At 38.0% G+C, this 8290-nt stretch overlaps 1 pseudogene; it reads left to right on the plus strand.

Annotated features, from left to right (window-relative positions):
• The first annotated feature begins 2684 nt into the window (after positions 1-2684).
• Positions 2685-3656, plus strand: LOC101569933 (annotated as a pseudogene).
• The last annotated feature ends 4634 nt before the right edge of the window (positions 3657-8290 follow it).

Raw genomic sequence — 8290 nt, forward strand, 5'->3', positions numbered from 1 at the left:
AAACTAAAACAAATCCATCAAATTTAGATTATATAAAATCAATATACAAAATTAACAGCATTACTATATGCCAATAGTAAATTATCAGAAATAGAAATCAAGGAACCATTTTTATTAATATCAGCTACAAAAGAGAAATAAAGAATATAGGAATAAAAATAACCAAAAAAGTAAAAGACTGCCACAATGAAAATTATAAAAATTGATGAATTCAATTGAAAGACATGTAAACAGGATGTATGAACACATCATGTGTTCATAATTAGAAAACTCCATACTGCTAAAGTGTCCAGACTGCCCAAAGTGATCTACAGAATCAAAGCCATTTCTATTAAAATACAAATGACATTTTTTTATAGAACTAGAAAGGAAAATGCTACAATTTAGAACCAAGGTCGGGAATGTAGGTACACACCTGTAATCCACATACCTGGGAAGCTGAGGCAGGAAGATTACCATGAATGCGAGGCCAGATCAGGCTACACAGTGAAAGAAACAGGTCCAGCCTGAATTACACAATGAGAGCCTGTCTCAAAAAATTAAAGCAATTTAAGAGGCCTTCAGTTAATGTGTACATAGAGAGAATTTGGTGTACATGCCAAGTGGACTACTATTGAGTCATAAAAAGCAATGAAATCCTGTCATTTTAACAACAGGGATAGAAAGGAAGATCACTATGCTAAGTGAAGTAGTACAAACACAGAAGGACAAGCACCACATGAATTTGCTCATATGTAGAATCTCAGAATTGAAATTTAGAAAGTGAGAGTAAAGTGATGGTTATCAAAGGATGAAGAAAATTGAACAGGGAAACATAGATAAATATGGCATAGAGAATGGGTACTAGACAAGAGTAAGAAGTGCTAGTGTGCGACTGCATATTAGGGGAGCTATAGATAACATTAAGTTACTGTACATTTATGAAAGCTAGAAGAAATTATTTTGAATGCTTTCTCCATAAAGAAATGTTAAATGTTTAAAAGTATAATTTTATTTAAACTGATTTAAATATTATATAATAAACATGTCTATTAAAATATCACCTGGTACCCTATCAATACTTTTGATTTCCTGTGCATTTATTTATTTGTTTGTTTGTTTTTGCAGTACTAGGGATCGAATTCAGGACCTTGAGCTTGCCAGGCAGGCTCTTATGCCACTGAACCATCTCCCAGGCTTTGCTTTTGTTTATTAAGCAAAAAAAGAAGTAAAATTTTTGGAAAGGTAGAAAGTCATTTTATTGGAAGAAAAAGTAAAATAAAATCAAAAACAATTTACGGTTTGGAGCATTTGCTACTGATATGATTAGGTTATTTATTAGCTCTGAGCAGTCAGTGACTCTGTAACTAGAGAATTCTGATTCTAAAGCCAAAATCTCTTCTCAAATTCTGTCTCTTCCAACAAATTATTAAGAGTAACTCATGGCTATTCTTATCTTTTAAGTTTCATTACAGGGCACAATAATCCAATTATACTGCAGCAAGAATTGTAGTCATCTGAGTGTAAGGCTATAAAATCCTGCCAGCATGAGACATAAAGGACATTGAAGATCCATAGTCCACAGACTCCAAGCCTTGAAATCACCATATTTTATAACATTTAGATTGAGCTTTCAAAGTCAGAGGTTAACAGTAACATTTGAGGAGAGATGTTGTAGATGGTGTTACATAGTCCACACAGAAAAAAAAGTCTTCATTGCTTATTTTTGTGTTCAGATTAGAAGTTAAGATAGTCAGCAATCACACAGAGACAATAGCTATCAGCTTATGACCCCCCCCCACAGTTTGTCTATAGGGAAAATAACCTTTGGTAAAATACAATTTAATATATAAAAAGCATAATATTTTATAAACAACAATACAATAGAACTTGAAAAATTAAGGAAGAAGCATATTCTTGCATAGGATGGGAAAGGCTAGCTCCATTAAGGCAGATTTTTTTTTCTGTATTTTTAGGGAAGGGTCTACAGGGTGTTCAGGGTCTCACAACTAGATTAGACTCATAGTGATCCCCCTGTTTACAGCCTCCCTAGTGCTGGGATGACAGGCGCACATCACCACGCCCAGTCTCAATTGCTGTCTCAGCGCGTCCAAGGGAGGGGCCCGCACGGCAGGCCTGGGTATTGAACCTCTGACTCCTGCGCCTGTTTGCAGGCCCTTTAATCCACTGAGCTATTTGGCCAGCCCTTAAGAAATATATTCTTTATAGCAATAAATTAACCTGAATTCCTTGCACATCTACTGAAGTGGTCACTTTCTTTAGCAAATGGGAATCAAAATAAATGAGACTTGAGCACCTTTTTAAAATCAGAATTTTCTTCTTAATACATTATGACTTCTTGTATAATCTTGAATTTAAAAAGCTTCTAACAGTGGCACACACAGAGACCTTGGTTCAATCTCCAGCACTACATGGAGCAACAGCCCCACCCCTGGGAGCACTAAACTAGCCACCTAGAATGGGTGTGGCGGCACACACCTGTAATCCCAGTGCTGAGGAGGCTCAAAACAGGAGGATCACTATGATTCCAAGCTGTATAGTGAGACCCTGAACTAAATACATTTTTTAAAAAAAGCTTTTAGCATTAGACAAATAATTAAATAAGTAGTGGTTGAAGACGGTTGTGCTAGAACAAAATAAATTTGGGAGGTTCCAGCTAACCTGAATCTGAGGAGGGAGGCCGAATGGATCATGCAAATGAATATGCCCACACTTCTTTTGACCTACAATGTTTGCTAAATTCATTTCCTGGAGACTTGGAGTGTAAGCAGATCTTCAGTGACATCGATGAACAGCTCGAACAAAATGCTAGCAGCATGGAGCACTGCATTAAAAAAATACAGAAGGAAGCCAACAAACAGTGTCCAGATGTGCAGCTGCAGAGGGCAACAGACTGCTTTGAGCGGCTGACTCGCTGTAGTTACCACAGGAGTACATAGGCTTCTGTTCCCCATGGAGATTGGATACAACTCCTCAAAACAGTGCAAGGCTTGTTGAAGAGTGAGCAAACTGAAGAATAAATGATACTGGATTTTCTTTGGGACCTGTCCCTCCAGAGCAGTATTTCTTTGCCATCAGCTTTAAGTAAAACACTTCTTCATTGTCTTCCAGGGTTTCTCTTCATTCTGTGGAAGATCATTCCTGGATAGACATAAAGTCTCTATGGGATGATATAAGACTGCATTTTCTACACTTCTTAGTGAACAGATTGTAAAGCTGTAATGAAATAAATAGTTCACAGCAAAAAATTGTATTGAAATGTCAGTGTGTACAACAGCTCTTGTTTCTCTACCCAGAATCAGAAGTTCTCATCAAGTACCAGAACATACAGAATAAACTGTTGGCTGCACTTATGCAGGACAACTTTCCTCCTTACAGCAGAGATTCAAATTTAGATGCAATCGCTCATGGACACCAAAGTGCAATGCTGAAGTATATTCAGTGATAAACGAGGTTTTTAGCACACTGTGGGAAAGTTTAGTTCTGTCTTCCACAGTGAAATTCATTAAAGAAACTGACTTGGATACAGTTACAGAAGAAATTGGAAAATTTCTTGAAAACTTTTGTGAGCTGAAGTTCAAAGAAAATGTCGTTTGTGCTGTTAAAACAGCAAGAGCTCCAGCAAGCATAGAGGAGCAGTGCATGCCTTGGGGTAGTGTCATTTATGTTTTGTTTGATTAGCTTAAACCTTTCAATATCTTTAATGGGAGAGTATTGTTTTGTTTGGTTTGATTTCTGCTTTTTCTTTGGTTCAATCTCATTACAAACTTGGAAATAAATAACAAAATAAGTGTAATGAAATTTTGCAGCGTACATTTATCTTCTATGCATTGCTTTTTATGTAAGTGTAATTAAACAAGTGTTTTCTTTTCTGTTAAATTGTTCATGATATAGAAAATGTAAGTCAAAAATTGTGCAAATAGGAGTTTCATTCTCTTGACTGCATACAACAAATGATCAAATATTGGATGAAACTGTATATAAGTATATACAGTTATATGTGTAACATTAAAGCTTAATTTGTAATTCACTATTGTCTGAAGACAAAGCATTATTAAATTAAGAAGAGTTTCTGAAAATTTGTTGAAATTTGTATCAACTAACATTAGAAATATAAAGCTTATTAACATTGCAATCAGGCAATTCTTATAAAAGAGCAATTATGAAATATTAATTACAAAATACTATATTTTAGTTTGTTTGGAAGACATAGCATTTATCCTACAGCTAATTTTAAAAGTTCCTCTAATTTTTGTAAAAGAATGTATACAATTAAAAGGGGATTTAAAAATTCCTAATTTTATTCAAAAGATAAAAAGGAAATAAATTATAATAAAATTTAAATAAATAAATAAATTTGGAAAGACCCCAGAAGAGCTATTTCTTAAGAAGGAGTTACCTCTTTTGGTGTATGTGGGACGAAGATGTGAAAACCTAGCTAGTCACGAAAAAATTGGGGCAGGACACTGCTTTCATTTCCAGTATGGTAAAACAATAGTATTACAGTTGATCTCTTAATTCCACATGGCTTTACAAATTAATAGAGAATATAAATTATACAAACTTGCTAAGTGCATTTGACTAGAAGGCTAATCTCTGCTAAGCTCTTCCATTCCTTTCACTGGTTGAGTCATACACCAACCAAAAACCAGTTATATTTTTTCAAAGACCTGTTACATCACTATAAGTGTCATTGTAATTATGTAATTTAATCAGATATTGCATAAACAAATGACTAAGTATATAAAAGGAAAGAGCTGGTTTTATAAATGATTTTAAATTTGCTGCCAAATTAAGATAGATAAGGCCACTCTACAGTACACATTTTGATATAATCAATTGATAATCAGATAACAAATTGGTAATCATGTTAGGGAGATATGTGCATTTAAATACAGGATTTAAGTCAGCTTCTGTGTACCATGACCAAAACACAACCAGTTTTGTTTTTCTCAGAAGGAAAGGTCAAATTCAGAAATTCCCACACATTTTCTGATCATTTAGAAAAGAAAATGAGCCTCTTTGAATGAATCCAGCAGGTTAAAGATGGATAACCCATTATCAGCCCATGTTTTCCAATAGAACTTGTAATTAGCTTCAACTGTGAATTTGTTCAGTGTACAGGGCTGAGGGAGAAGTGGGTGGAAGCCTTTGGAGACAAGTCATTGGCTAATCCTTAAGCTATGGCTCAAAAGTGACCCCTAAGAAAACCAGGCTAAAAAACTTAAAAAAAAAATAAAAAGAGAAAAACCTCAAGATACATTAGTGGCCACTGTTGAAGAGAGGCTTGTTCATCCAGCTAGGGCCAGCCACCCTGTACTTGGGACAACCCAGCATCTCTAAGGATTTGGGAACAGAGCAGACCTGGAGCAAAGGACAGATGCTATAATCTCGGTCTTACTAGGGTTGATACTTACATTATTTAATACTGCTGAATATCTCATTGTGTCAGTGATTTTCCAGGGAAACAGATATACCACAAGACACACAATGTATGAGAAATTACAAGGACTGGGAAGATAGCTGGGCAGTCTAAGCATCTGTTGGCAAACACAAAGACCCAGATTCAATCCCTGGAACCACATACCATGCTGTCCCAGACTCTGCCAGCCCCAGACCAGGTGTGGTGGCACACACCTGTAATCCCAGCGCTGAGGAGGCCGAGACAGGAGGATCACTATGAGTCCAAGCTGCATAGTGAGAGCCTGTACCAAATGAATAAATATTTTTTTTTAAAAAAAAAAGAAATTACAAGATTAGCTTAGGGTGGGCAGCCACAGAATCAGGTGAAGGCGAGTGAACAGAGTGCCTGTGTGCTGGAGACTGAAGGTTTGAGTCCAAAGTTTGGAGTTTAGGGGGCTGGGGAGATGGCTCAGTGGAATAAGCACTTCCCTAGCAAGTGCAAGGGCCTGAGTTCAATCTCCAGTTCTGCAAAAAAAAAAGGAGTTCACTGAGGATCCCCTGCAAATCTGAATCAGGAAGCCAAAGGGTTGTGAGGGAAAGCTGAAGAATCTAGATGGAAGCCCAAGAGCCTGTGGTAGAAGTCAGGAGATGACATGCAAGCTGAAGGCAGAGGCTGGCGCTCCTCCAAAGAACAGAAGCATCTGCCCTTCTTCGTTTCTCTTTAGTACCTTCTGGGAAGATGAGTCACCTGGGGCGAGTCTTCTACACCCCAGAGTATGGAATTACTGAGCCAATTTAGTTAAGCTTCTGAGCTTCTCAAGTTGACACATACACGGATGTACCAGTGACAGGCCAATACTGAGTGCTCCAAATTGTATTATGCCCTACAAAGCTCAACCAATCAATCATTATCAAAATGATTACATCAGACTCCTTCTGGGGCAAAAATTCTTACTGACCAAGTTTAACACATATTCTGCCATGAATTTGTCTCTCCTGCTCAATTTCTCAACCAGCAGCACTACAGAAGCATTTCTTATAGTTCATCTACAAAGAATGTACCTTGTAGAAAATACTGGTATGGGCCAAGGAACCGCCCTAAAACAAAGGTGCCCTGTGGTTCCATCACAAACCATATCAAGTAAGGTAGCCAGTCTCTTGAAGTCACAGTGAAGGTCACCAGGTTGGTGATAACATCCTCTGATACTTAGACATTGACTTCAGAAACAAGGTTCTGTAGTCAGCTTTGCAGGCCCAGCTTAGCTGAATCCTGAGCTAAGTCATGTACTGAAGAATTGACTTGGGAAAGTCTCTTACAGCCTATAGCCTATAGTATTCAGCTGCCAGGCTGATATAATAAAACACCATAAGCTAGATAGTTTATGAAGACAAAAATGTATTATTTCAGGCTATCAGTCTGAAATAAATATGTCAGCAGGTCTATGCTCCTTCTAAAACATGTGAAAGAAAACTCCTTTGCTGCATCCAGCACAGCACTTGAAACTCTGGAGGATAAAGAAATGAAGACAAGAATCAAGATGCAGAAAGCTGAGGTCAGGTGGAGAGCCTATCCTGACGGGAGGAATGACTGCCTGACAACTGCAGCACATTTACTTATATAACCTACACAAGAGGCTATTACAGAGACTTTTAAGGGGAGGGTAAGATCCGGAACAGGAAGGACATCTACATGGGGGACAAGAGAGGAGTTGTCTATGTCATCTCAGGGGAAGCCAAGCCACCTTGTGGTCATCTCCCTGAGATGCTTATGCTTCTCATGGGGCCCTGCCAAACTCATGAGAAGCTGTAACCTTGTAGACTGCAATTATAATACCATGGTCCAGAAATATTAGTAGGAATCATAACAAATGATGTACAGTACAATATTAAAATACCTTTATCCTTATTTAAAATAATGATACAGGAAGTAAGGTGATAATCTTTCCAACTAGCATTGTAATTATCATTTTCTAGTATGATATCAATAGTCCCTGCTAAAATGACATAAAGGGCTGGGGAGAGAGCTCAGTGATCTAAGTGCCTGTCTGGTAAGCACAAGAACCCAAGTCCTGTTGCAGAATAGCATAGCATGCCTCTGTGTGGGTTACCAGGAGTGGTGGCTCATACCTGTAATCCTAGCTGCTGGGGAGGCTGGAACAGGAGGATCACTATGAGTCTGAGCTGTGTAGTGAGACCTTGTGCAAAATAAATAAATTAATTAAAGATTTAAAAAAAATTTTAAAAAGGACACAAAGATTATACACACAGGCCCTGTGCCAATACTTTTGAGTGCCTGTGTGATTAATGTCTCTTAGGCTGTGACTAGGTGGGTTAGCGGAGAAGAGACTAGAAGCCAAACAACATAAATTCTTTTGGAAATATTTCTGAGAAACATAAATTACAGTAGATGGATAAAGCCCTGTAACATAGTGTGGGGCCAATTCATAATAGTCATATTTACAATAGTAGTCAAGTTTTTTAAAACTCACTGATTTATACCTAAAACAAAAGCAGATTATTACCCAAAGAAGAAAATAAGAAAAATCTTAGTGTGGTAACTCCTGGTTTCTCCGCTTCTCCTTTCCCTTCCACTTCCCTCTGCCCTTCCCTCCCCTCTCTTCTCTCCCCTCCCCTCCTCTCCCCTCCATCCCCCTTCTCTCCCCTTCTCTCTTCTTCCCTCTCCTCCCCTCCTCTCCTCTTCTCCCTAAGCTCAGCTACCTAAGCTGCATATACGTCTCATGGGGCCCTGTGAAAGTCATGGGAAGCAGCAACCTTGTCCTAGTACCTGAGGAACAGACAGCTTTGCTCCCAGCATTCCTTGCCTCTCTAGCTCTTCATGATTGCTGGCAGTCTTTGCCATTCTGAGTCTTACAACAGTTTACTCTGT

The sequence above is a fragment of the Octodon degus genome, unplaced genomic scaffold (genome assembly GCF_000260255.1).
Source record: "Octodon degus isolate 3935 unplaced genomic scaffold, OctDeg1.0 scaffold00142, whole genome shotgun sequence".
Classification (NCBI taxonomy): domain Eukaryota; kingdom Metazoa; phylum Chordata; class Mammalia; order Rodentia; family Octodontidae; genus Octodon; species Octodon degus.